We start from the raw sequence: 26,122 nt of genomic DNA, 5'->3' as shown, positions 1-26,122 counted from the left end.
AAGTGTGTATTTTAGGAGAAATTTGCATTAAAATGCTGATGAATTCTCATGCGGACTTTAATCCCTGCCTCAACTGACTAGTGCTACTATAATCAGGCATATGAACCAGCTGTTTAGGTCCAGAGACTGGCAGATGGGCCAACCCATTGAGATCCCATTTTTAGGGGTGGGATATCTAGGATCAAGCCACACTTCACATTCAACACACGGTATGCTCTTTCGTGTGTGCACCCTCCCCTTTTAAAATAGGATCCACCAGGACTGGGGAATCAGGATCAGAGTGTATGAGGGAAAGGTGCTGACATTTATTTACTCATTTTTTTAAATTTGCCATCAGCTGCAAATTCCTAGCTTTTATACAAGAAACTCTGGCACTTAGATTAACAGCTTGGGACAAAAAACATTCTTGAAGGAGCACCTTAACTCAACTTTGCCCACTCAACTGCTTCAATCTGCAGAAATGGGACTTGTGAAAGTGCCACATGATGTTTGCTTTGCACTCACAAGGAATCTAGTGTGGCAGCAGCACCACTGAACGCTGGAACTCCCTGCCCATTGATAGGAGGCAGGCATGAACGCTATCCTATTTTCGACACCTGCTAAAAATGTTTTCATTTAGGCATGCCTACGCAGACATGTGTGGGTCGCGGGTGGTGCTGTGGTGTAAACCACTGAGCCTTGGGCTTGCCGATTGGAAGGTTGGCGGTTCAAATCCCTGTGACAGGGTGAGCTCCCGTTGCTCAGTCCCTGCTCCTGCCAACATAGCAGTTCAAAAGCACATCAAAGTGCAAGTAGATAAATACCGTATTTTTCGCCCTATAGGACGCACTTTTTCCCCTCCAAAAATGAAGGGGAAATGTGTGTGCATCCTATGGGGCGAATGCAGGCTTTCACTGAAGCCTGGAGAGTGAGAGGGGTCGGTGCACACTGACCCCTCTCGTTCTCCAGGCTTCAGGAGAGCCGCAGCGCCAGCCCCACAAGGTCAGGGACAGTGGGGAGGCGGAACGCCGCCATCCTGCTGTCTCCCGATGTGGTTTGGAGGCTGACGGCGGGGAGATGCGTGCTTCTCCCCGCCGCCAGCCCCGCAAGCTCCGGGGACAGCGGGGAGGCGCAGCGCGTCTTCCCGCTGTCCCCGGACCTGGTCTGCAGGCGGGCGGCAGGGAGAAGAGCCCTTCTCCCCGCTGCCAGCCCCGCAAGCGCCTGGGGGGGGGGGAATAAAAATTTTCCCCCTTTATTTCCCCCCCAAAAAACTTGGTGCGTCCTATGGGCCGGTGCGTCCTATGGGGCGAAAAATACGGTAGGTATCGCTCCAGTGGGAAGGTAAACGGCGTTTCCGTGCGCTGCTCTTGTTTGCCAGAAGCGGCTTAGTCATGCTGGCCACATGACCTGGAAAAACTATCTGTGGACAAATGCCGGCTCCCTCAGCTTATAGAACGAGATGAGCACCTCAACCCCAGAGTTGTCCACAACTAAACCTAGCAGTCAGGGGACCCCTTAAAGGTAAAGGGACCCCTGACCATTAGGTCCAGTCGCGGACGACTCTGGGGTTGCAGTACAGCTTCCGGGTCATGTGGCCATCATGACTAAGCCACTTCTAGCAAACAAGAGCAGCGCACAGAAATGCCGTTTACCTTCCCGCCGGAGTGGTACCTATTTATCTACCTGCACTTTGACATGCTTTCGAACTGCTAGATTGGCAGGAGCTGGAACCAAGCAACGGGAGCTCACCCCATCGCGGGGATTCGAACTGCCGACCTTCTGATCGGCAAGCCCTAGGCTCTGTGGTTTAACCCACAGCACCACCTGTGTCCCTCAGGGGTCCCTTTACCGTTACCTTATTGGTTATCTTAATGTAGATTTTCTATCTCATGCAAACTGCTTCAACGTTTTGATGATTAAGCAGTGGTATATAAATGCTGTTTTTTGATTTCCTGGGCTTTAGCCTATAATCTCCTAAACAACACTGGGTGTGGCTCTTCCACGGATTCAGAAGCTGCTGCAGCACTTAATAAGGACATCTCCTCTAACCTGGCCTTGACACGGTAATAGAAGCTGAATGAATCTCTCTGCTGAGCTTTCCCTCTTTTTCCTTTGTGTGGTTCATCTTCTGAAGCACATGGTAGGAAGATGTCCTGTGGAAATCCCAGTGCACGAAGGGTCCTTGATTTAAGCTGGTTATGACAGTTTTATGGTTCATCCTCAAGTGAGCTGAGACAGCCTCAGTAACTTTTTAGCATCACTTAAGTTCAGCCTTGCAAGTTGCATTAGAACCCTGGGTCCCAGAGGCAAATGCAGCAATTGTACAGAGTGCACTAAATCACGGTGCCACTCAGTAACTAAAAGTTCCTAATAAATAATTTTTACAGGGAATGCAGTCCATATATTACAGAGGGCTAGATGCCTACATATTTCAAGCCAATTGTCATATTTGACTAGCTCTCTTTCTGCGCAGCCTTGTCAAGACGCCAAATGACTGCTCAAATATGGGAGACCTTTTGGATTTGGCAATCATTAATTTCCCAGAGACTAAATAAGGTTGACTTTTAATGCAAAGCCGTTTGTAAGTGAACATGGCACCAGGGCTTACACGCAAAATAAACCAGCTCCCGTCGTTTTTCTTGGCGGAGGGAAACGCTCTGCTGTTAGGGAATGCAAATTCCTGTGGTTAAGACACAAGGAGGTGGGTCTTGCTAATACGCCTTGTTGAACCATCATATTCTGAGATGCAGGCACTAGGTTGAGAGTCGTGTCTGGTTTACGGCTTCCTATGGGAAGCAGCACCATAAACTGTTCTAGGATGTGCAGGTGTCACTGTCTTCAGCCTGGATGAAGCTTTAACCTTCACTCTAGGAAAGATGTGATAGCTCAATGGTAGACCACATGTTCTGCATGCAGAAGGTCCCAGCTGCAATATCTGCATCTCTGGGGATCTCAGGTTGCAGTTTGGGGGGTGGGGTGGGAAATGCTACATCAGAACTCAGTGTGAGTCAGATATCTAGATGGCTCTGATTCAGAACAAAGCAATTTCATAGGTTTGTGAGAGATAGTGTACCAAACCTGCCAACTCTTCTTCTTTAAAGATTTGCTGTAGCATAGCAGCTAAGCGCGTGACTTGGGAAGCTCACCTGGTTCAAATCTCACATCAACCACAATCTCACTATTTGGCCACAATTTTCTTAGCGGACCATCAGTGTTGGTGCTGACTGTTAAAGCCCTAAATGACCTCGGCTCACCATACCTGAAGGAGCGTCTCCACCTGCATCGTTCAGTCCAGACATGGAGGTCCAGCTCCGAGGGCCTTCTGGTGGTTCCCTCACCTGAGGTTACATGGAACCTGGTAGAGGGCCTTCTCCTGACTTTTAGAAGACATCTGAAGGAAGCTCTGTTTAGGGAAGTTTTTAATGTTTGATGTTTTATCGCTTATTATTATTATTATTATTATTATTATTATTATTAAATAATAATAATAATAGTAATAATGATAATGATAATATTAATATTCTGCGTGGAACCGCCCAGATGGGCAGGGCATAAATAATAAATTATTATTATTATTACATACACACCAAACATTTAAAGTTCCCCCTCCCTAAAAAAGTATCATGGGAACTGTGGTTGTCAAGGGTTCTTTAGCTGTGATTCATGCACTACAAGGGGTTAGACTAGATGACCCTTGGAGTCCCTTCTATAATTCTTTATTTGCTTATTGTTATATCAGATCGAACACTTAATAAATATCAGGTACAATCTAACCACAGCTATAAGTTTTGTCCATGCAAATCAGGAGAAATGCTGAATAAATGAATCATCTGGAGGAGCTCTGAATGGCATGCAATGAAAGAAGAAGAAGAATCTTGTAAAAACCCAAATATCCCACAAAAATATTGGCTTTATCCTCTTCATGCCATGTCATTCGACTATCACAGTACTCTGTACATAGTTTCTCCCTAGGTGGCCCATCAGCTGGCGTGCAGCCAAACTGAACAGCATGTTGGATTTTGCCATTGTTTAGATTTGGCCACCAGACCTGGCGTACTTGCAGCTTGTGTACTGAATGGTGACATTTTTTAATTGTTAGGCATATGTTGGGGTGTGCATGCCATGACATCAGCGCTATACTGTGAAACAGGCACCACATCTCTTTGCTCCCACTGAGCTGACAATTCAAAACAGGCAGGAAACAACAGGGTGGGGGGGCGCGGAGAGGGAAGGGAGGAAGCATGCAGGCAGATGTCCTGACACAGCCATAAAGTTTGGCTACTGCTGGGAATGGAATAAGAAGGCGGCTGTGCAGAAAAGCCAGCTTTGAGGAGGGCTTTGGACAAATGGCAAGGGGTGGTGAATCTTCAGGGAGATCAATGCATCAGGTCAGGTGACTCACTGCATCCAAAAAGAGCCCCAACAGAGATTTCCCCACCTGCAGTATGAAGTGGTACTGGCCACTTTGCCAGTTCAGGATTCTACCTCCCCATTCTGTTGTGTATGCAGAGCCTACATTAACAACCATTACAACAGCCCCATAAGGCTGTGTGGTGTTGTTTCTTTTACATCACAACAACAACAACAATTTAATATTTATACCCTGCCCATCTCAATGGGTCTCCCCAGCCACTCTGGGTGGCTTCCAACTGGATATTAAAAACACAATGAAATATCAAACATTAAAAACTACCCTAAACAGATGTCTTCTAAATGTCAGATACAGTGGTAGCTCTAGGTACGAACGGGATCCATTCTGAAGCCCCGTTGGCATCTAGAGGTAAACATAACTACCGACAGCACGTCTGCGCATGTGCACGTCGTTTTTTGCCACTTCTCCGCATGCACGTGACGTCATTTTGAGTGTCTGCGCATGCGCAAGCAGGGAAACCCGGAAGTAACGCTCTCTGTTGCTTCCAGGTAGCTGAAGAGCTGAACTTGAATGTGCTCAAGTTGAAGCATATTTAACCCGAGGTATGACTGTAGTTGTTTATTTACTTGACACATGATGAGAGGGCGTTCCACAGGGTGGGCGCCACTGCTGAGAAGGCCCTCTGACTGGTTCCCTATAACCTGACTTCTCGCAGTGACGGAACCGCCAGAAGGTAGACAGCAGGCCTTTGGCTGATTGACATCTGACGCCCTTTTCAATGTGTTGTAGAAGAAGGGGATTATTGAGTTATCACAACACACAATGTTGTGAACCACCCTGAAATCTATGGGTATAGGGTGGTATACACATTGTATAACTAAAATAAAACAAATAGTTTTGTTTTGTTTGGATGTTTGGTTTTTGAGAGTGTAATAATAGCATTCATAATTTGGAGATATTCCACCCAGAATCATTGGAGAGAGTGTAATCTTTCCCTGCTTTTTGTTTGTTTGTGGGGCAGGGGGGTGCCTGTATTTTTGTTTCTTAGCCATGTGGGTTTCTATGGAGTTCATGCTACATACACAGAGGGCTTTTCCTCACAGCTGGCCCTCCCTGCCACAGTAGCTTAGGTCATCTTCCCCTTTAATCTTGCTTTTGTCTCTGTTGTGGCTCAGTACTGGCTTTTTGTGTTCTTGCTTTTTGCTGCTGTTTTCAGTTTTGGTAATTTGTGTCTTCATAGGTGGGGTGGACTATAAACATCTCTACAAGATTCTTTTATCCCACCGTCACCTCTGATCAAACAGGTTTTGCAGATTTTTAACAAAGCACCATGAAATGCAGCAAAACCAGCTTTATCAAAGGTGCTATGAGATGAATATGTCTGCCGGAAGCAACCAATGCCTTTCTCAAGCCACGTTCAGCACTCCGAATCAAAATATCATCTGTCTCCAGTCTCAAAGAGTTCAACATTTCTGGCTGCATTTAACCTCATGCCCTCACATAAACTTCACTTGCCTGAGACAACAAGGGAAACATTCAAACTATTGCCTTTGGATTTTCGTTTTAACAGGTATCATCAGGTAGAAACAGAGTTGGGAGGGAGAGAGAAAAATTTGATTCAGTTTGCATTTAAAAGTGAGCCTACCTAATTTGCAGTTTCCAAAGCAATAAGCACACTGAAACATAGACAACCTTCAAAATAGGCACTTCTCTGAATTTTGCAATGTAGTTCTTTGGCCAAGTAGTGTTTACAATAATACATTTCCCAGGGTAACGTGTTTATAAAAATGCATGTATTAGTGAAAATAACATATAAAATGCATTATATTACAGAAAATCACTTCGCAAAATTGTTTACATTAGGTAAACGTGCATGCACATCAGAAGAAATTCAGAGTTAATTCATCTCTGAATTTCCGTTACAACAAAAGAGATTCTGTTCAAGATGAGGATTTGTGTTAGAAATAACACTCTATTCTGGCTCTGCTTTAAAAGAAGGTCCACCATCCAGTTTGAGAAGCACTGGGTTACATTCAGTGCTCAAAGTGTACGAAAAAAGGAAGTGGGTTTTTTAAAAAGCAAAAAAGTAAAACAGGACTGAGGAGTCTGTGTTCTTCCAAATGCTGATCAAGAGTCTGGAAACAAACCTTCAACTGAGGAACAGTTGAGAGAACTGGAAAAGAGGAGACTGAGAGAATATATGATAGCCACCTTCAAATACCTCCTGAAGATGGAGCAAGCTTGTTTTCTCTTGCTCTGGAGGGTGGGACTCAAACCAATGGCTTCAAGTTTCAAGAAAGGAGATTCTGACTAAACATTTGGAAGAACATTCAGACAGCAAGAGCTGTTTGACAGTGGAGCAGTCTCCCTCGGGAGGTTGTGGTCTCTCTTCCTTGGAGATTTTTAAAGAGAGGCTGGATGACCATCTGTCATGGATGCTTTAGCTGAGATTCCTGCATTGCAGGGGGTTGGACTAGATGATCCTTGGGGTCCCTTCCAACACTATGATTCTATGATTCTATGAACTGCAGTTCCCATCATTCTTGACCATTGGGCCATGCTGACTGGGAATGATGGGAGCTGGGGTCCAACAACTGGAGGGCCATCCCTGGTTTAAAGCCCCCCCCCCAATATGACATATTTATTGATATTTGTTCCTTATGATGTCCAGTCTTTTTTTGAGCATTTGTTCTGATTTGTTTGCAGGGTGGCTATAGAACAATAAGCATTCACCTCAATTTGCCTGTCTTCCCATTCATCATTCAGGTAGGTGGCCGTGTTGGTCTGACGCAGTAGATATAGATATAGACACACACACACACACACACACACACACACACACTGGTACCTCGGTTCACAGACGCTTCAGGTTACAGACTCCGCTAACCCAGAAATAGTACCTCGAGTTAAGAACTTTGCTTCAGGATGAGAAGAGAAATCGTGCTCCGGGGGCGGGGTGGTGGCAGCAGGAGGCCCCATTAGCTAAAGTGGTGCTGCAGGTTAAGAACAGTTTCAGGTTAAGAATGGACCTCCAGAACGAATTAAGTTCTTAATTAAGTTTGTTCTTGGTATGAGCTTTCGCATGCACGCACACTTCTTCAGATACACTGAAAAAGAAGTCACCAGATCTTTATATATAGTGAGAGGGTAGGGAGGGGTATTACTCAGAAGGGTGATGGGAATGGGTGATTGGCTGATAGGTGTGGTAAACAGTCGTCAACAGGTCTACCACACCTATCAGCCAATCACCCATTCCCACCACCCTTCTGAGAAATACCCCTTCCCACCCTCTCACTATATATAAAGGTCTGATGACTTCTGTTTCAGTGTATCTGAAGAGGTGTGCATGCACATGAAAGCTCATACCATGAACAAACTTAGTTGGTCTCTAAGGTGCTACTGGACAATTTTTAAAAAAATATATATTCCCATTCATCAGCTGTTCACCTCACACTAAATGGATCTGCCGCACTAGGACAACAGAGCCCTTTAATCCACTTTTATTGTGCAAACCTAAAAGTTCTGCTATGCCCTTGAATTCCTCCTGCAAAATAGTGACAGTCAGGAGACAACGCCAGACTCAGCAGTGCCCACTGAGAAGCAGGAGGGTGGCATGAGGTCTACACAAGAAGAAGCGCAAAGCCCATCCCACTTTGCCCATTAGTTACCAGTGTAAATTAATGTGCACTTAGAACCAAATGGGTGAGAATGGCCAGATGGACCTTCACTGTATATATCTTTTCTGTTAACGGAAAAGTGGAAGGAAAGATCGCTGCCTTAACTCACACCAAATGTAGATTTTCTCTCTGTGTGTGAACCAATGTATATTTATTATTATTTTATGCCTTTGGAGAAATATAGGGCCTGACCTCTCCATGCACCCCTAGCTGCAAATCTTCTGTTATGACGGAAGCCAGTGTTCCCTTGGTGCCTGCGATGCAAGATTACAGTCCATAAGTAGCCACCAATTCGTTATATGGCTTGGCATTCTTTATTTGCAAAGCTCTGTACAGAGAATAACAAATTAGACGTTCTCCTAACATGTCTGTGAGGTACCTTGAGGCTGCTTTGTATGGGGAGATGAAGGCCAAAGCAGCACAGAAAGTGAAGCTCAGGGAAAGGGGCCTTGATCCTGAAAAGAATGTGAGCTTTTAAAAGCGGGAAAATGAAAACAGTTGCCTTTTAGCTAAGAATACAGTGGTACCTCGGGTTACATACGCTTCAGGTTACAGACTCCACTAACCCAGAAATAGTGCTTCAGGTTAAGAACTTTGCTTCAGGATGAAAACAGAAATCGTGCTCCGGCGACATGGCAGCAGCGGTAGGCCCCATTAGCTAAAGTGGTGCATCAGGTTATGAACAGTTTCAGGTTAAGAACAGACCTCCGGAACGAATTAAGTACTTAACCCAAGGTACCACTGTACTAGGGGAGCCTTGTTGGATCAGAGCTCAGTCAGAACAAGGTCTATCCAAGTCCTGCATTTTGTCTTTAACAGTGACCAACCAGATACTTTGGGGAAAGTTCACTTAAGGGCTCACCCACTCTTCTGCTTGTCCTCTGATTTTTAGGCATAATTCTGAGTGTGTTCCCCCCCCTTTTCGCTTTTGCTTTCCCTGGGAAAACCTGTTGTTTACTGCTGAATCAGAGCAAAAGTCATTGGTTTTTCCACAGATTTGCTTTTGTAAATTCGCGAGGCAAGCTGGTGTGGACAAGCCCTAAGGCCACATTTAAAGCACTGTGATAGCACTATAAAGAGTCATGGTTTCCCACAAAGAATTGTGAGAGCTAGGAGACTCTTGTCCCCCTCACAGAACTATAGGTAAAGGTAAAGGGACCCCTGACCATTAGGTCCAGTCGTGGCCAACTCTGGGGTTGCGGCGCTCATCTCGCTTTATTGGCCAAGGGAGCCGGCATACAGCTTCCGGGTCATGTGGCCAGCATGACTAAGCCGCTTCTGGCGAACCAGAGCAGTGCATGGAAACACCATTTACCTTCCCACCGCTATTTATCTACTTGTGCTTTTATGTTTGTACATATTTTATGGGCTAATAGCCGTAAATAAATAAATTTAATTTAATCTACTTGCACTTTGACGTGCTTTCGAACTGCTAGGTTGGCAGGAGCAGGGACCGAGCAACGGGAGCTCACCCTGTCACGGGGATTCGAACTGCCGACCTTCTGATCGGCAAGTCCTAGGCTCTGTGGTTTAATCCACAGCGCCACCTCACAAAGACGCTTTGGTTGTTAAACCACTCTGGGAAACGTAGCTCTTAGATGGGCGTAGAGGACAACAGAGCACTTAATCTTCCATGAATTATTCCAGTCACCTTTGAAAACCATCCAAGTTCATGGCCACCACTACATATTCGGTACCAAATTCCACAGGTTATTTGTGTGCTGTGTGAAGATATACTTTAAAAAAAAATCTTTCCTGAATCTTCCAAACATTCAGCTTCACTGCATGACCCCCATTGGGGTCTGGTATAATCAGACAGACAGACAGACAGACAGACAGACAGACATTGCTGCACAGATATGGAACATACAATTCCATTCATTTTATTCATCTCATTTTTGTTCTAGATGGGCATTAGGGCCTCTTTATACTTAGGTCTTAACTGGGAAATAAGGGTTTTTGTATTAATTGCTCAGCTTCGGGTTGGCAGTAAAGAAACATTTCTGTTTCCACTCAGCATTTTATGGTTTTTAATAAGGGTTTGGTAACTGGTTCCCCCCTTTTTTCCTACCCTTCTTGAGGTTTTATTGCAGTGTTCTTAATTTAGCTTTGCTGTTATATTTGTTCTGTTATTTAATATTGTTTTAATGTGTGCTTTGTGCACGGCCTCAAGGGTCTATAAATATTTCTGCTAAATATATAAATAACTTCCCCCCTGATAGTCTAGTTTACTGCGCAGAGGGATTGGGGTGGGGGCTGTTTCTATACAGGGGCTCTGGCTCCTAGGGGCCGAGCCCTTTTGTGGGCCCCATATTTGGGGGGTAGGGGCCAGGCCCCCGCTATGTTCTAAAAGCACAGAGCTGAAGACCACAGTCCATCTCCACCTCTTCCTGCTGCAGAGGAGGGTCAAAGGACCAAGAGCAGGCGAAAGAGGAGCTGCCGGCCATTGAGCCATGGGACCGCCATGTTTGACTCCACCCCTGGCTCCTCCCAATGTAATGACATCACACACACAATGCTGCCCCCTGTTGCCTTCACAAGCTGGTGCCTCTGTTTCTTTACCAAGAGGCATTTTTAAAAATGGCTCCCCTCACACTGTGATCTTGACATGGTACAATCCTGAATTTCGCCACCTCATTCTGCATAATCTTCAGAATGGTTTCAAGGCTCCCTTTAGATCAGAGCTACATCAGAGTACTCTCCCACTATGTTTCTGAGCACAATTTAAAGTGTTGGCGCTGACCTTTAAAGCCCTAAACAGCCTCGGCCCAGGATACCTGAAGGAGCGTCTCCATCCCCATCATTCAGTCCGGACAATGAGGTCCAGCTCCAAAGGCCTTCTGGCAGTTCCCTCACTGTGAGAAGCGAAGCTACAGGAAACCAGGCAGAGGGCCTTTTTGGTGGTGGCGCCCACCCTGTGGAACGCCCTCCCATCAGACAAGGAAATAAACAACTATCTGACTTTTAGAAGACATCTGAAAGCAGCCCTGTTTAGGTAAGTTTTTAATGTCTGATGTTTTGTCACTTTTTATTATTATTATTAATATTCTGTTGGGAGCTGCCCAGAGTGGCAGGGGAAACCCAGCCAGATGGGCAGGGTATCAATATATTATTGTTGTTGTTTTTGTTGTTTTTGTTGTTTTTGTTTTTGTTTTTGTTGTTGTTGTTGTTGTTATTATTATTATTATATCACACAGAGGCCTCACGTGATCTCACTTAAACCTAGAATCCACAGGTAGGGTTTGTGCCTGTGGAAGCTTCTATGGGATTTTGCCGCCTGAGGCGGCTGTCTCAGTCTGCCTGATGGATGGCCCGGCTCTGGTTTTCTCCAAGCCTTACCTGGAGATGCTGTGGAATGAACCCGATACCCTCTATATGCAGAGCAGATGGTGTGCCCCTGAGCTACAGCCCTTCTCCAGTCTTCAGAGGCAACTGTGGCTTGGAGTCTCCTGTTAATCGCAGTAACCACAATCCAATGTGCATTTATGCACATGAGCATTCCATCACAGCCTGTGACACTTCAGCTCAGAGACAAGAGGATATAGGTCCTGGATTGTGGCCTATAATTTCCACCACTCTTGAGTTGCTCACAGCATCAGGTAACACGGACGGTGTCAAGTTTCCATCCCAGGGCAGTCGCATGGTGTTTTTCTCTACAGTAACACACCTGTAGAGCTGGATAAACATTCCTGGAGTATTTGCACAGCTGTGGCAAGAGCACAATCATCATAATTCAAGCAAATGTGCCCTAGCTTGGATGAAGTTTAAGGCATGCGTTTGGAAGCTAAGTTGAAGAGCAGACCGCAATGACTTCACTGTCTCATTGGTGGACAGAGAAAGCCATTCTAGGCTGGCTCCTTCCATTCCTCACACGGGAGTCTCCCGGGGAAGCTTCAGATCATGTGGGATCAAATATAATGTTTAGGCAATGGTAGTATCACAAGGATCATTTGGACCTCTGCCTTTGTTATGGAAAAGCAGACATGAGACGGTAGTTAAGGTCTGAATTTCCCATTTGGCAGAGGAAATAAATATGGCTGAAACGCTTTGATAACTATGCGAGCAAAACGAAAATTCACACCAACGTTTGGCAAAAGCTCAGATGCTACAACGCTCCAGTTTTGTGGGACAATCAAGTTGTTGTTCCCAATCTGCATCTTTGCTGGAATTGTTTTTAGATGTTTTCATTGTTTTATCACACTTGGGTTTGCCATCCTTGACTCTTTGGGAACAAACAGCGGGATAAAAGGTAAAGGGACCCCTGACTATTAAGTCCAGTCGCAAACAACTCTGGGGTTGTAGCGCTCGTCTCGCTTTACTGGCCGAGGAAGCCGGCGTACAGCTTCCGGGTCTTGTGGGCTGCCATGATTAAGCTGCTTCTGGCGAACCAGAGCAGCGCACGGAAACGCCATTTACCTTCCCGCCGTAGCAGTACCTATTTATCTACTTGCACTTTGAATTGCTTTGGAACTGCTAGGTTGGCAGGAGCAGGGACAGAGCAACGGGAGCTCACCCCATCGTAGGGATTCGAACCGCCGACCTTCTGATTGGCAAGCCCTAGGCTCTGTGGTTTAGACCACAGCACCACCCGGGATATAAATTTGAAAAATAATGGGTGGAATGCAGTGCAGTGCTACGTCTCTCCTTCCACCAGCACCAGGATTTTTCCCTGCTCTCCTTGTTCTCCCACTCTTCTTTCCCTGCGTACCCCTTAAATCTGTTCTAGGGAGTTCCTCCAACCCTCTAGAACAGACTTAGGAGGACAAAGGGCATGTCTGGGAGGAGGATGTTTAAAATAACATTTATAAAAAAACAACAACCAGAAGTCTGGGAATTATAGGGCTAGAACTACTTAAATTGTATAGATATTTATTTATGTATGCGACTACAGCGGCAAGAATGTTACTTGCCCCAAAATGGAAAGAATAAGAAGTCCCAGCAAAGAAAGAATGGATACAGAAACTTATGGAATATGCAGAAATGGTGGAACTTACCAGAAGAGTAAGAAATCAAGATAATGAACTATAATAGAATGGAAATGGTTTATTGAATATTTACGGGTAAATTGTAAACAGATAAAAACACTGGCAGGATTATTGTAATAACCTGAAGCTATATAAGAGTACATATATAAAGAAGATAAATAAATGAGCAGGTTAAGTTAATTTGGATATGCAGAAGATAGTAAAAATAAATTTAAGGAACCGCAGACAGAGGGCGAAGGAAGTCAAACTTTAAAATGTCAAGATGAATGTAAAATCAGTGAAATGTATACCATATTTTTCGCTCTATAGGACGCACCAGACAATAGGACGCACCTAGTTTGGGGGGGGGGGGAGGAAACAGGGGGAAAAAATTCTGAATCCCAGAAGCCAGAACAGCAAGAGGGATCTGGTTTCTGGGATAGCCTCTTGCTGTTCTGGCTTCTGGGATAGCCGCTGGGATAGGTGGTCTAGCTTTGTGCGAAGCCTCCGCAGGGCACGGGGAGCCTTCATCCCCGTGCCCTGCGGAGGATTCGCGGGGCCATCCAAAAGCCAGAATAGCTAGAGGGAGTGCTGCGCAGCACTCCCTCTACCTGTTCTAGCTTTGTGCGAAGCCTCCGCAGGGCACGGGGAGCCTTCATCCCAATGCCCTGCGGAGGCTTCTGGGACAGCCCGCAAAGCCTCCGGAGGGCAGCAGGATGAAAGGACCCCGCTGCCCTGGGGAGGCTTTGCGCAGCTAACCCTGAAGCTAGAACAGCGAGACGGAGCACTGCGCAGCACTCCGTCTCGCTGTTCTGGCTTCAGGGACAGCCTTTGGAGTCTCCGCAGGGCAGCGGGGTGAAGGCACCCCGCTGTCTTGGGGAGGCTTTGCGCAGCTAACCCAGAAGCCTTCGGAGCACAGTGCGAGGTCCCGCTTCGCTCCAAAGGCTTCAGGCGGCTATCCCTGAAGCCTGGAGAGCAGAGGGAGTGCTCCCTCTGCGCTTTGGAGGCTTCATGTAGCTTTTGCTGAAGCCAAGGAGCCTGCATTTGCTCCATAGGACGCACAAACATTTCCCCTTAATTTGGGGGGGAAGTGCGTCCTATAGAGGGAAAAATATGGTATATTTGAAAAGTATAATTTTTTTAAAAAAAGAATTCACTGGCATTTTTACCTCCCCACACCACAATCCTCTGCTAACCTCTGAGATCGAGAGACTGTAGGACGATGTTCTTGTCTTACCCCCTCTCCTAGGGGTGTGCGGTTATTTATTTTTATATATATCTGAAGTTATCAAATAGTGCTGATCCTCATCAGAGCTGTTTGGAAAAGCCAGCTGGCTGTTTCGAATGTGTTTTCCTTCTCCTTGCTAGGCAGCATAGCAACCTTTTCAGCAGTGTCTGGCGTGGGATGGGAAAGCTCATAAAAGCCGTTGTCCTTGTCTCTCCCAAAATGTCAGTTCATTTGCTCATGGGAGGAGGCCACTGCTTGATTGGTTCCAGCCAGAGGAGGAGAAAACACTGACCTGAATGGATGAGACTATAAGGAGAAAAATCTCTCTCCTTGGTCTAGACTCTTGGCAGCAGCCTTGGGAGTAGCACTCCTTCCCCAACCAAGCACCCTCTCCAGATGTCTGAGTCTGACTCAGCTTCCATCCACCTCAGACAGTGTGCTGGTCCCAAGGGTTAACCGTGTAGCGAGCTCCGAGTCCAGTCCGAGGTCGAGGGTGTGGTATGGAGGCTGTCCATCAAAGCTGAAGCGGGGTCCAAGGCAGGGAGTCAGGTGAGGTCAGGAACTCTGGCAGAAGAGCAGGACAGGGTGCAGGCAGGAACAGGCTACCAACAATGTTGCTCCCGCAACCTGGGACTGGGGCTGGCTGACTTTTATCTGCCCTGAGGCACAGGGCGGTCCCGGTCACCTCTCCTGGCCTGGAGGTGAGCACTCCTCCTGCGGGAACTTAGTTCCCTCCGCCTCTCTGCCCTGAGCCTCTGCAGCTCAGGAGAGGCTGGAGGGTTACCGGACCCAGAGGCAACCTCAGCTTCCCCTGATGGGGCTGAGAGTGGAGCACCTGCAGGCAATGGGTCCTCCATCACCTCAGGAGCCAGAGCAGACTCAGCTGGTGCTTGCACCTGAGGATCCAGCGCAGGTGAGGACCGTTCAGGCTCAAGCCCCAGCCCGGCTCAGCTGGTTCTGAAGGCGGGGACTCCTGTGCAGGCTGGGATTCCTCAGGTTCAGCCTCCAAGTCCGAAACCCAGGCCATCACAGACAGCATGGCCAATGGTCTGGGACAGTGGGAATTGTAGTACAGCAACAATCGGAGCACAAGCACACTGGGGACGGTTGGTTTAAGCTAAGCAAGAGAATGAATGCAAAGTAGTGTTCTTGCTGCAGGGCAACAATTGTGAGCCAGAACCCAGCCACACCACACATTTAAAGCATTTTGACACACATTTAAAGCACATGGGTTCCCCAAAGAATCATGGGAACTGTAGTTTCCCCCCTCAGAGAGCTACAATTCCCAGAATCCTTAAGAAACGTCCCAGGATTCTTTGAGGGAAGCCATGAGCTTTACATGTTGGCTAAATGTGTTTCAAACGTATGGTTCGGATCTGCTCCTTATTGTGATTTCATGGGTTTTTTTCTTTGAAAGTGTGGTTTGTAAATATTTAAATAAATGCATGTAATCATCTTTCCTTTTTTTGAAATCCAAAGAGATCCTGCGCTGTAGCAGGATGTGGCAGAGAGAGCCATGTACTCCCATGAGTGCCATTTATATCTTAATGTTTTAATGGGGTTGGCTTATTGTGTACTTTAATCCTGGATTTGTTATATGTTAATGCTCATGGAATCTAAACTGTGTATCTAAACTCAGGGCTTCTTTTCAGCTGGAATTCCCCAGAACTCAGCTCCACCCCCTCTGAGGTGGGTGCCATTGCCATTTTAAAAGTTCATGATGAGTTCTGGCACCTCTTTTTCTAGAAAAATAGCACTGTCTAAACAGCTTGGAATACTAATTTGGCATTAAGTGGTAGATGATAGATAGACAGATAGATAAAGGTAAAGGGAACCCTGACCATTAGCTCTAGTCGTGGCCGACTATGGGGTTGCGGCGCTCATCTCAATTGCTAGGTTGGCAGGAGCAGGGACCGAGCAACGGGAGCTCACCCCATCGCAGGGATTCGAACCGCCGACCTTCTGATCGGCAAGTCTTAGGCTCTGTGGTTTAATCCACAGCTCCACCCGCGTCCTTCAGATAGATAGATAGATAGATAGATAGAGACAAAAAGAGGAAAATTCTTGGCTAAGAATTAAGTAAGGTAAATGGTAGTCCTGTTCCCCAAAATTCCAGAGAGTGCTCTTTTTCCTTCATGATTTCTTGATATATTTGCTTTCCCCTACTCACCCAATGAATGACCAAAAAAAGGAAATTTCGACACTCCCCACTGTCTGTCTCCCAACTCCTTACACGGGTGCAAAGCCTTCAAAGAAGCTCTGGGTCTAGTGTGTTGCTTCCCTCTTCCCACCAGCTGTGCAGCAACGTCGCATGTAACACTATACTAACAGAAGTATTGGATTGTGCTATCCATCTCAGATGCGAAAGTGACCATTCTGTTACCCACTCTAATTTTGCCCCGTAACGTGAACTGGAGTCTGCAGAGGTTAAGGGCATGTCCACTGAAACTGACCCTTCTCACCCCGACATGAAGTAGCCCAGCTGAGCTGTAAAGAGAGCTGCATCTCCATGGAACACTCCTCTTTTGCTTCTGGGTGGACAGCTATAAAATTCAGGCAGGAGGAACAAAAATGTGAGTTATCTATGAGATATCTATGACTTTAAACATGGTTCCCTCCCTCAAAGAATCCTAGGAACTGTAGCTTTTTAGGGCGCTGAGTTGTTAGGATATCTCTATTGGCAGTCCAGTCAGCTTCTGTCTATGGGAGGGGTGCCATCTTGTCCTTTGCCTCAGGCAGTAAAATGTCATGGGATGACCCTGGTGTCACAGAAGTATCCTTCCTCCTTTTCTTAGGGTTCAACGACTGCTTTGAAACACTCAGAACCTGATTCTCATGGGAAGATGTGACCAGAAGCCTACTGTAGTATTCCATTAGTGTTTAAGAAGTTTTTTGTGAGCCCACCATTTGAGGGAGGAGATAGGAGGAGCATAACAAAATGGCAGACCCTCCAACTGTCCCTATTTTCCAGGGACAGTCCCGGATTTACAGAAGCTGTCCTGGTTTCTGATATGATCCTAGAATGTCCTGCTTTTCCTTAAAGATAAAGGGACTCCTGACCATTAAGTCCAGTCTGGGGTTGCAGTGCTCATCTCGCTTTACTGGCTGAGGGAGCCGGCGTTTGTCTGCAGACAGCTTCCGGGTCATGTGGGCCGCATGATTAAGCTGCTTCTGGCGAACCATTTTACCTTCCCGCCGTGGCAGTACCTATTTATCTACTTGCACTTTGACATGCTTTCGAACAGCTAGGTAGGCAAGAGCTGGGCCTGAGCAATGGGAGCTCACCCCATTGCGGGGATTCGGACCGCTGACCTTCTGATCAACAACCCCTAGGCTCTGTGGTTTAGACCACAGCTCCACCCGCGTCCACAGCACTTTTCCTTAGGATGTCCATAATTTCACTGGAGACATGTTGGAGGGGATGGAACAGGATGTCCCTATTTTCATCAGATAAATGCTGGAGTGTATGAAATGGAAATAAAAATTAGGCTGAGAAGGTGACTGGATGTGACCAATAACAGTTTCCTTAAGAATCACAGAAATCTATTTCTCATGGATAAGGGGGTAGATACAAAACCTGTGGTACTAACCCATACATCCAATGTCAGTCTTGATCCATATGACAGCAGTAGACCTCACTGGTGGATGCCATACTTGGGGAAGACCTCTCTAAGCATCTTCAACAGGAGCTGGTGTTATGTCCAGGGTTGTTTTTCCCCCAGGAAAGAGCTTCCCTGGAGAGGAGCTGAAAGTGAAATGACAAATTGTAACCAGGGACTGGTACATTCTAGGTGACTCCTTTGGTGCTGGTGGTAGAACAGGAAGACCTGAACCTCATCAAGAAGGAATGTGTAAATGACTTTACCACATGCAGGAGGATTAAGGAAATGTCCAGAGATTGCTTTCAGTAAGATGATCTGAGAGACTGTGGTATGCTGCTTTGATAAACTATCAGCAGAGCCTATAGATGATCAGGGCAACCAAACAGCAGGAGAAGGAACTTGCGAGAACAAAGAAAGGGTCTTTCCTAGCAGTCTCTAGATTCACAATTTTAAGAGTTAGGCACCCCAAAATTCCTGCATGAAGCTCAACCTCTGTTGTAGATGGAATTTGACAATCATATCAATATGAAGATATTGACTGTTGTTATTTTTATTCTTGATGGGGAGATTTTGTCTAACAAACTCACTACCCCAAAGATTGGTTTTTTTGTGATGAGGGAAGTGATGGGAAAACTATAGCGTAACACTTGCTTTGAAGCAACGGTCTGTCTCATTTCCCTGCAAACTAATCAGAGTGAATGTTCACTAATAACCCATGTTGTCAAATCTCCCTGCAAAGTCATCAGGATGAATGCTCAGTAAACAGGTTGTCTGGAAGCACCAAAAAAGGCATACAGCTTGTTTTTGATGACCCTAAAGCAACACAGTTATTCTGGTAAGGAATATTTACCCTTTTGTCTTTAAAAAAAGACCACCAGAGCAAGGAGGTATAATTACCTCTGTGTCTTCTATGAGATCATCATGGCAGGACAGTGATATAATCTTGTATCCCTGGCACACAAATATGTTGGAGAAATTAAGGAGTATTGAGGGCTTGAGAAGAAGGGCATTAAATAACCAAAGATGCAGTTTGGATTGAACTGTGGCTTGCTCAAAGTGACATCGACAACCTGTAAGAGATGTGTTTTCTCATAGGGCATTTCCAGATGACCTGATTATTGCATCCTCTCCATTATGGTAGGACCAGCCTTGATTATGACAAGGAGTCCTAGATAGCTCTATCCTCCGTGAATGTGTCTAATCTCATTTGAAAGCCATCTTAAGTTGATGTCCACAATCACATCTCCCAAAGCATATTGATAGTACTGTACTTTGTTACAGCTGAAACAGACAGATTAAAGTAAAGCGAAGGGGTTCAATGCATACCCATCTAAAAGAACCAAACCAAAAAGAATAAATATCTATTTATTAGGTCTATTACTGGTCTATTACCACCTTGAGTGGGGGACGCGGGTGGCGCTGTGGGTTAAACCACAGAGCTTAGGGCTTGCCGATCAGAAGGTTGGTGGTTCGAATCCCCGCGACGGGGTGAGCTCCCATTGCTTGGTCCCAGCTCCTGCCAACCTAGCAGTTCGAAAGCACGGCAAAGTACAAGTAGATAAATAGGTACCGCTCTGGCGGGAAGGTAAATGGCGTTTCCGTGTGCTGCTCTGGTTTGCCAGAAGCGGCTTAGTCATGCTGGCCACATGACACGGAAGCTGTACGCCGGCTCCCTCGGCCAATAGAGCAAGATGAGTGCCGCAACCCCAGAGTCGGCCACGACTGGACCTAATGGTCAAGGGTCCCTTTACCTTTACCTTTACCTTTACCTTTACCTTTACCACCTTGAGTATTCACACACTCAATATAGGAGTACCATGTCTCCACAAATGGATCTCGCTTTCGTTGACCTTTAAGTACTCTCATCTTATAGGTGAACTTTTCAAATAAAGCCTGTATATCCCTCCCATGGTCACCTTTTTTGCTAAACAAAAGAGGCTCCGAAGTTATAACCTTTCCTCATTGCCTAACCATTTTGGTTGCCCCTTTCTGCAGCTTCTCTGGTTCTACAATACCATTTTAGAGACAGGGCGATGGGAACTGCACACAGTATTCCAAGCTTGATCACACCCTAGATTTGTACAAAGGTATTGGCAGTTTTATTCTCAGTTCCCTTACTAATGATCCGTAACACAGCTGCTGCACACTCACTCAGTGTTTTCATTAGCCACTACTGATGGACTCCATTCGCTTTGCCCAGGAGTCAGAAAACTTTTTCAGCAGGGGGCCGGTCCACTGTCCCACAGACCTTGTGGGGGGCTGGACTATATTTTTGGGGGGGAAATGAACAAATTCTTATGCTCCACAAATAACCCGGAGATGCATTTTAAATAAAAGCTCACATTCTACTCATGTAAAAACACCAGGCAGGCCCCACAAATAACTCAGATATGCATTTTAAATAAAAGGACACATTCTACTCACGTAAAAACATGCTGATTCCCAGACCATCCACGGGCCAGATTTAGAAGGTAATTGGGCTGGATCTGGGCCCCAGGCCTTAGTTTGCCTACCCATGTCCTTGACCATTGCTATTAAAAGAAAAGGAAATCTTAAGCAGTCATCAGATGGTATCTGCTCAATGAAATAATAAAATCACATGACCTTCTCTAGTAAATCTGCCCTTTGCAGCAGGACAACAAAATCCACAAGAAAGGTTCGCTGCCCTGGGTCCCTTGGAAAGGGTCTTTTTCTGTTCCCTCCTGATGCCCCCACAATGAACTAAGTGGAGCTCACTCAAGGAAAGTAGACAAGCTCATGGTGGCTAAACAGGTCCACAATCTTGTGTCATCAAGACAAATCGCATTCAGTGCTCGGAATCTATTTATTCTGATTATAAAATATATCCAGATGTAGTTACTTTGCAAATACAGCATGTGCTCCATTTATTTATCTGCTCTGAACTGGCCATATGGGATTTTCTTCAGAAATTGTATTTTGTTGTTGTTTTTCGGAAGAGGCAGGAGCTGGGTGCGTTTAGCCTGGAGAAGAGAGGTATAAAAGGTGATACTATACCCATTTCCAGATATATCTGAAGAGCTGTCACATAGCCAGTGGAGCAGATTAGTTTTCCTGTTGCTCTGGAGGGCAGGGGAAAAGGCTGCTTTGAACAGTGGTGGACTCTCTTTCACTGGAAGTTTTGAAGCAGAGTCCAGATGGCAAGGGTGCTAGATTCCTTGCATTGGCAGGGGTTGAATGATCTTTGAGGTTCTTTCTTCCTTTCTTATTACATTTCCAGCCCACACTTCCTCCCAGAGAAGCCCAGGTAGGCAAACAACCAGTGACTAAAAAAACACACACAACATATTAAAAACAACTTCAATTCAGATGCAAACTGGGAAAGATCTAGGTAGTTGTGTTGGTCTGCCGTAGTCAAAACAAAATTTAAAAAAATCCCTTCCAGTAGCACCTTAAAGGTGAAGGGACCCCTGACCATTAGGGACCATCTGGGGTTGCAGCGCTCATCTCGCTTTATTGGTCGAGGGAGCCAGCGTACAGCTTCCAGGTCATGTGGCCAGCATGACTAAGCTGCTTCTGGCAAACCAGAGCAGCGCACGGAAATGCCGTTTACCTTCCCGCCAGAGAGGTATCTATTTATCTACTTGCCCTTTGACGTGCTTTCAAACTGCTAGGCTGGCAGGAGCAGGGACCGAGCAACGGGAGCTCACTCCATCGCGGGGATTCGAACCGCCAACCTTCTGATCGACAAGTCCTAGGCTCAGTGGTTTAACGCACAGCACCACCTGCGTCTCTTCACCTTAGTAGCAGCTTAGAGACCAACTAAGTTTGTTATTGGTATGAGCTTTCGTGTGCATTCCCTCCAACAATTCTCCAGTGAAAATAGGGATGTCCAGTGCTTTTTCTTTTTTCTTTTTAGAAAAAGAAGTGCCACCATTGGCTTTAGACCTGCCCATCATTGTTTCTGGACCTGTGCCCTCCAATAGGTTTATCCACTAGGGAATGCAGTTCTTGACAGAAAAAAAGTACTGTTTTGTCCCTGGCGTATAGGGTTGTGACCGAAATCATTGGCGTAAATCTCTCCCATTGGCTCAACTGCCGCACACACACACACACAATAAATTGACCAGATTTAATGTATATCTTAATGCTAGGTTCCATATTACCTGGCGGATGGAACTGGATGCAAATCAAGTCATTTTAAACCTCATCAATAAACCAAAACAAAATTGAGTGATCTCTGTGTGCCTTTCATTATTGAAAATGGCCTCTCTCTCCCCTTCCCCCTCCTCCCTCACTTTCTTCAGGGCATTTTTCTGTATGCCTTCCCCACCCAACCCAACCCCACCCTTTTCAGGGCTGGATGAGCAAGAGTAGTGAAAACGCTGTTGACGTTTCGCTGCACTTTGCAGCAGTTTGCATGCTATTTATTCTCAAAAGACACCAATATATCTCCATTCATCTCCTTATCTATTTGTAACTATAAGCTAACAGCACTGTCATTTTCAGTATTTATGCCATTGACTTATGATTACTTTTTTTTATTAAATAAGGAGAGCAAGGAAGAAGGAAAACACACACACACACACACCCCACACCACCAACATTCAATCCATTTGCTAGAAACAAACCTCTCTGTACCCTTTTGTTCTCCCCCCCCCCACCCCCCAATAACCAAGTCACACACTTCTGGTAATTTACAGTTCTTCCCTTGAAGACAATTGGAAAAGGTTTGTTTTATACCTTTCAGTAAATAAGTGCAGAGCTAGAGTTTCTTACGATTTTTTTTATGTTGCTAGTCAAACATGAATGTAATTTATGAGGAGTTTAGATCCCCACCAATGTTTCAAATTGCTTCGTTGGGAAAATGATGCCTTCTGCTTCCTGCTGGCTGGCTGTGAGGTTCAAATTATCTACCAACCTCCATTCCAAGTCTCTCCAGAAAAAAACATTCCATGTGACATCATTCCTTGCCCCCTGCTCTGTTTCATTGGTTGCCCCTTTTGGGCAGGTGGGGAAATGCTCAAGTAATGATGTCAGATTCCATGTCCTTTTCATCTACACCAGTGGTTCCCAAACCACTTTTCAGGCCACCTTTGGTTCCATAAACTCAGCCCCAGCGACCCCTAGCCTACCATGGCATTATTCAGAATAGTGGTTTCCATAACCCACTAAGGAAGATAACAATGCAATATAATTCAAAACAATGCCAATTAATTGGACATTTATTCAAAAACCAATTCAAACTATTTTGTTGAATTGATTCAACAAAACGGTTGATTTTGAGCCAGTGATACCAGCTTTTCAAAGTTGGATATTCACTCTCCAGTGTCTCCCCCTGCTGCCCCCTTGTCTCTAACCCCACCCCACCGCTGTGTAATCCCACTGCCCCCCAGGGAATGGTAATGCCCACTTGGGGAGCCATTGATCTACACATTACCAAGGAAATGAGTGGGTAAGTGAGTCACGTGGATTGCAGGCACCCCGCCTCTTCCTATAACATGTCATTTGGAGCTGAGAGATTGAGCCATGAAAACAATGTGCACCTTCTGAGGGGTTCACTTCATCTGAGCCTCTGCCTTGATAGCTCTGTAAAGCAGCCATCATTATTTGTAAACTAAATAGTATTACTGGAAGAAAGCTGTGCAAAAGGCATCTGTGATCTAGTGGCATAAACATCAAACGCCTTGAACTTGAGCTTGATGCAGAACAGAGCACCCAAAGAAAATATTCTATCTCTGGTCCAGCATGTGGTCTGTGGCAGAGAATGCCAACGGCTGCATTCAAGAATTCAAGAGATGGCCAACAATGGCAGCAAGAATTTTATTAGCACAGAAGTGGAATTACCGACAAAGGAAAAATGGCAATTGAAGCGAATGGAATATACGGAACTGGCCAAAATGACAGAAAGAATCCGAGAACAGTGGGACCAAAAGTTCATCAAGGACAGGACCAAATTTGTAAATTATTTGAAATACAATTGTATTCAATCAAATATGGTGGTAGGATTGCAAGAAGCTTTGTAAGGAAAGGTACAAAAACCACTGCAGATAAGAATGTATGATGTTTCAATGTTTTTGATTTTAAAGTAACGCTTAAATAGTGAAAATGCAGAAATTTGAAGTACAGATAGAAAATCATAAGGGAGGTTTGAAGGAAGTCAGGGCCCTAAAAAGCCAAAATATATAATATAAGAGGAGATATTGTAATGGAAACTATTATTGTAAAACTAATAAAGAAGATGGGGGGGGGGGACAAAAAACAGCTGCATTCATGGAGGCTACTCTGTTCTCCCCAGAAAAAGGATATGTCACTCTCAATGTCTTGGTGGTTGCTGCCCTAAATGCCAATCAAAATTACGGTTTCACGTATTGGCCAAAAAAGGCTTTGGAGATGCTAAAAAAAGAGTCCGATGATGCAAATATGTTTGATGAAGAAGGTGCAGAGGCACTGCTCTCCCTTCCCCTTCCCCACCTGATTGTCTGATTGACCAGGAGTTTAAAATCCCTATAAATAGATTAATTGTACATCTATAGAAATACCTGGTTGTTTTTAGAGTTTGCAGGAAAGGTTTTTGACTGTATTTAAATCTTCTTTTTTCTTTGTACTTTATCTCATTCTTACCTTCTTTCACACCACTTTGGAAGTCCTCCTTCCATTCTTCACCTGTGGAAAGTTCCCCTCAAGTGACTTTCTTCCTGCCAGGTTCCTCAAGAATGCTGCAAAGAAAATACACACATGAAACTCTGCAGGAGATGAGTATTTCAGGAACACTATAGATCCCAGCCACCGCGGTGCCTCCATTACGAATGGGCTCCTTCCCACGCTGAATTAGGCCATTGGGTCTTTGTTGCGTGTGTTTGTGTGTAACATTTGGTTTGCCAAACTGTACAAATTGGTCTCGCTGGCTGCCTCCCCACCATCAGGTGGTTTGATTCCCATATACATTACCAAGATGGTGAGAGACAAAAGGGGCTTAGATTGAATTTCACAGCCATAAAGAACTAAGAGTACCAACCTGAAGAGGTTCAGTCTGGATTTATCCTTCGCCCCCTAGCCCGTCTCTCTGATCTGTTTACAGTTCCTGTCACTCTCCCTGCAGCGTCAGCCTTTGTGTCCGGCACACAAATCCTTTTGCTCCTGGATTTAGGCCAGAAATAGCAACCCCTTTCTTTGATCTATAAAACACCTAGAACGTGTTTCCCTTTCTTCTTTCATATACAGAATCCCACACAGATTTAAGGGGGCAGCTTATGCTAAACAGGAGGCCCTGGGAGATCGATGTACAAATATCCACACCCATCAGTTGCCAGACTTTGGTCACAGAGACAAAGGTCTGAATGGTTGATCAAAGTCTGCACGTCCAAGAGTTGGTTGATAGGAAAAAGAAAGTACTTATTTACACAGCACATAAAGTATGGAATTCATTCTCACAAGATGGACACCAATTGGATGGCTTCCATATCCATGGCTACTACTTTCCAGCATTTCTCCGATGAAAATAGGGACGTCTTATTCAACTATTATTATTATTATTATTATTATTATTATTATTATTATTATTATTATTATTATTATACCCCACCCATCTGGGTTGCCCCAGTCACTCTGGACGGCTTCCAACATATATAAAAACATAATAAATCATGAAACATTAAAAAACTTCCCTATACAGGGCTGCCTTCAGATGTCTTCTAAAGATTGTATAGTTACTTATCTCCTTGGCTTGGGAGTTGCAGAACGCCATGCCCTCCAACATTTCTCCAATGAAAATGGGTTGTCCTAAGGAGAAAGGTGACATTCTGGGATCAAATCAGAAACCAGGACAGCTTCTGTAAATCCAGGACTGCCCCTGGAAAATAGGGACACATAGAGAGTCGGCAGGGCTGTCTTAAACATATACGGTGCCAGGGTGCAAAGATCTGTCTGGTGCCCGCCTGGTTGCCCAATCCCAGATACCCAGGAGGGTGGCGCTGGCCAGCCGGCCACTTTAGCATCTTCCTGGCTCGGACACCCCCGAAATCACGGCACAGAACTGCCCACAGCAGAAGAGCTGGCCGCAGCACTCTGACCAATGGGCAGGCTCTTCCCCGGACTCAACTCTTGGGCCCCAGACTCTCGGCCGGGTGCCCCTGAGAGCCCAGCGCCCAGGTGCCCCGCACCCCTAGCACCTATGGGTAAGACGGCCCTGAGTCAGTGAATGCCAATTTCTAGGAATCGCAAGTCAGATGAGTGCTGTTGCTCTAAGCCCCTGCTTCCCATAGCTGCCTACCTGGCCTCTGTGAGAACAGGATCCTGGACTATATGGACCTTTGGCCTGATCCTGCTCTTGGAAAATTTCA

The 26,122-nt window shown here is 45.5% G+C and overlaps 1 long non-coding RNA gene across 1 annotated transcript; it reads right to left on the bottom strand.

Annotated features, from left to right (window-relative positions):
* Nucleotides 1–14,176: 14,176 nt before the first annotated feature.
* LOC310839994 lies at nucleotides 14,177–25,549 on the bottom strand. Its single transcript, XR_014561733.1, has 5 exons — nucleotides 24,799–25,549; nucleotides 24,405–24,499; nucleotides 20,247–20,353; nucleotides 17,811–17,965; nucleotides 14,177–14,512 (listed from the first exon to the last, which is right to left on the bottom strand). It is a non-coding gene; the product is annotated as an uncharacterized lncRNA (long non-coding RNA).
* Between the last annotated feature and the right edge of the window lie 573 nt (nucleotides 25,550–26,122).

This window comes from Podarcis gaigeae, assembly GCF_964106915.1.
Source record: "Podarcis gaigeae genome assembly, chromosome: 2".
Lineage (NCBI taxonomy): Eukaryota > Metazoa > Chordata > Lepidosauria > Squamata > Lacertidae > Podarcis > Podarcis gaigeae.
This window is presented reverse-complemented; position numbering and strand designations above follow the sequence as displayed.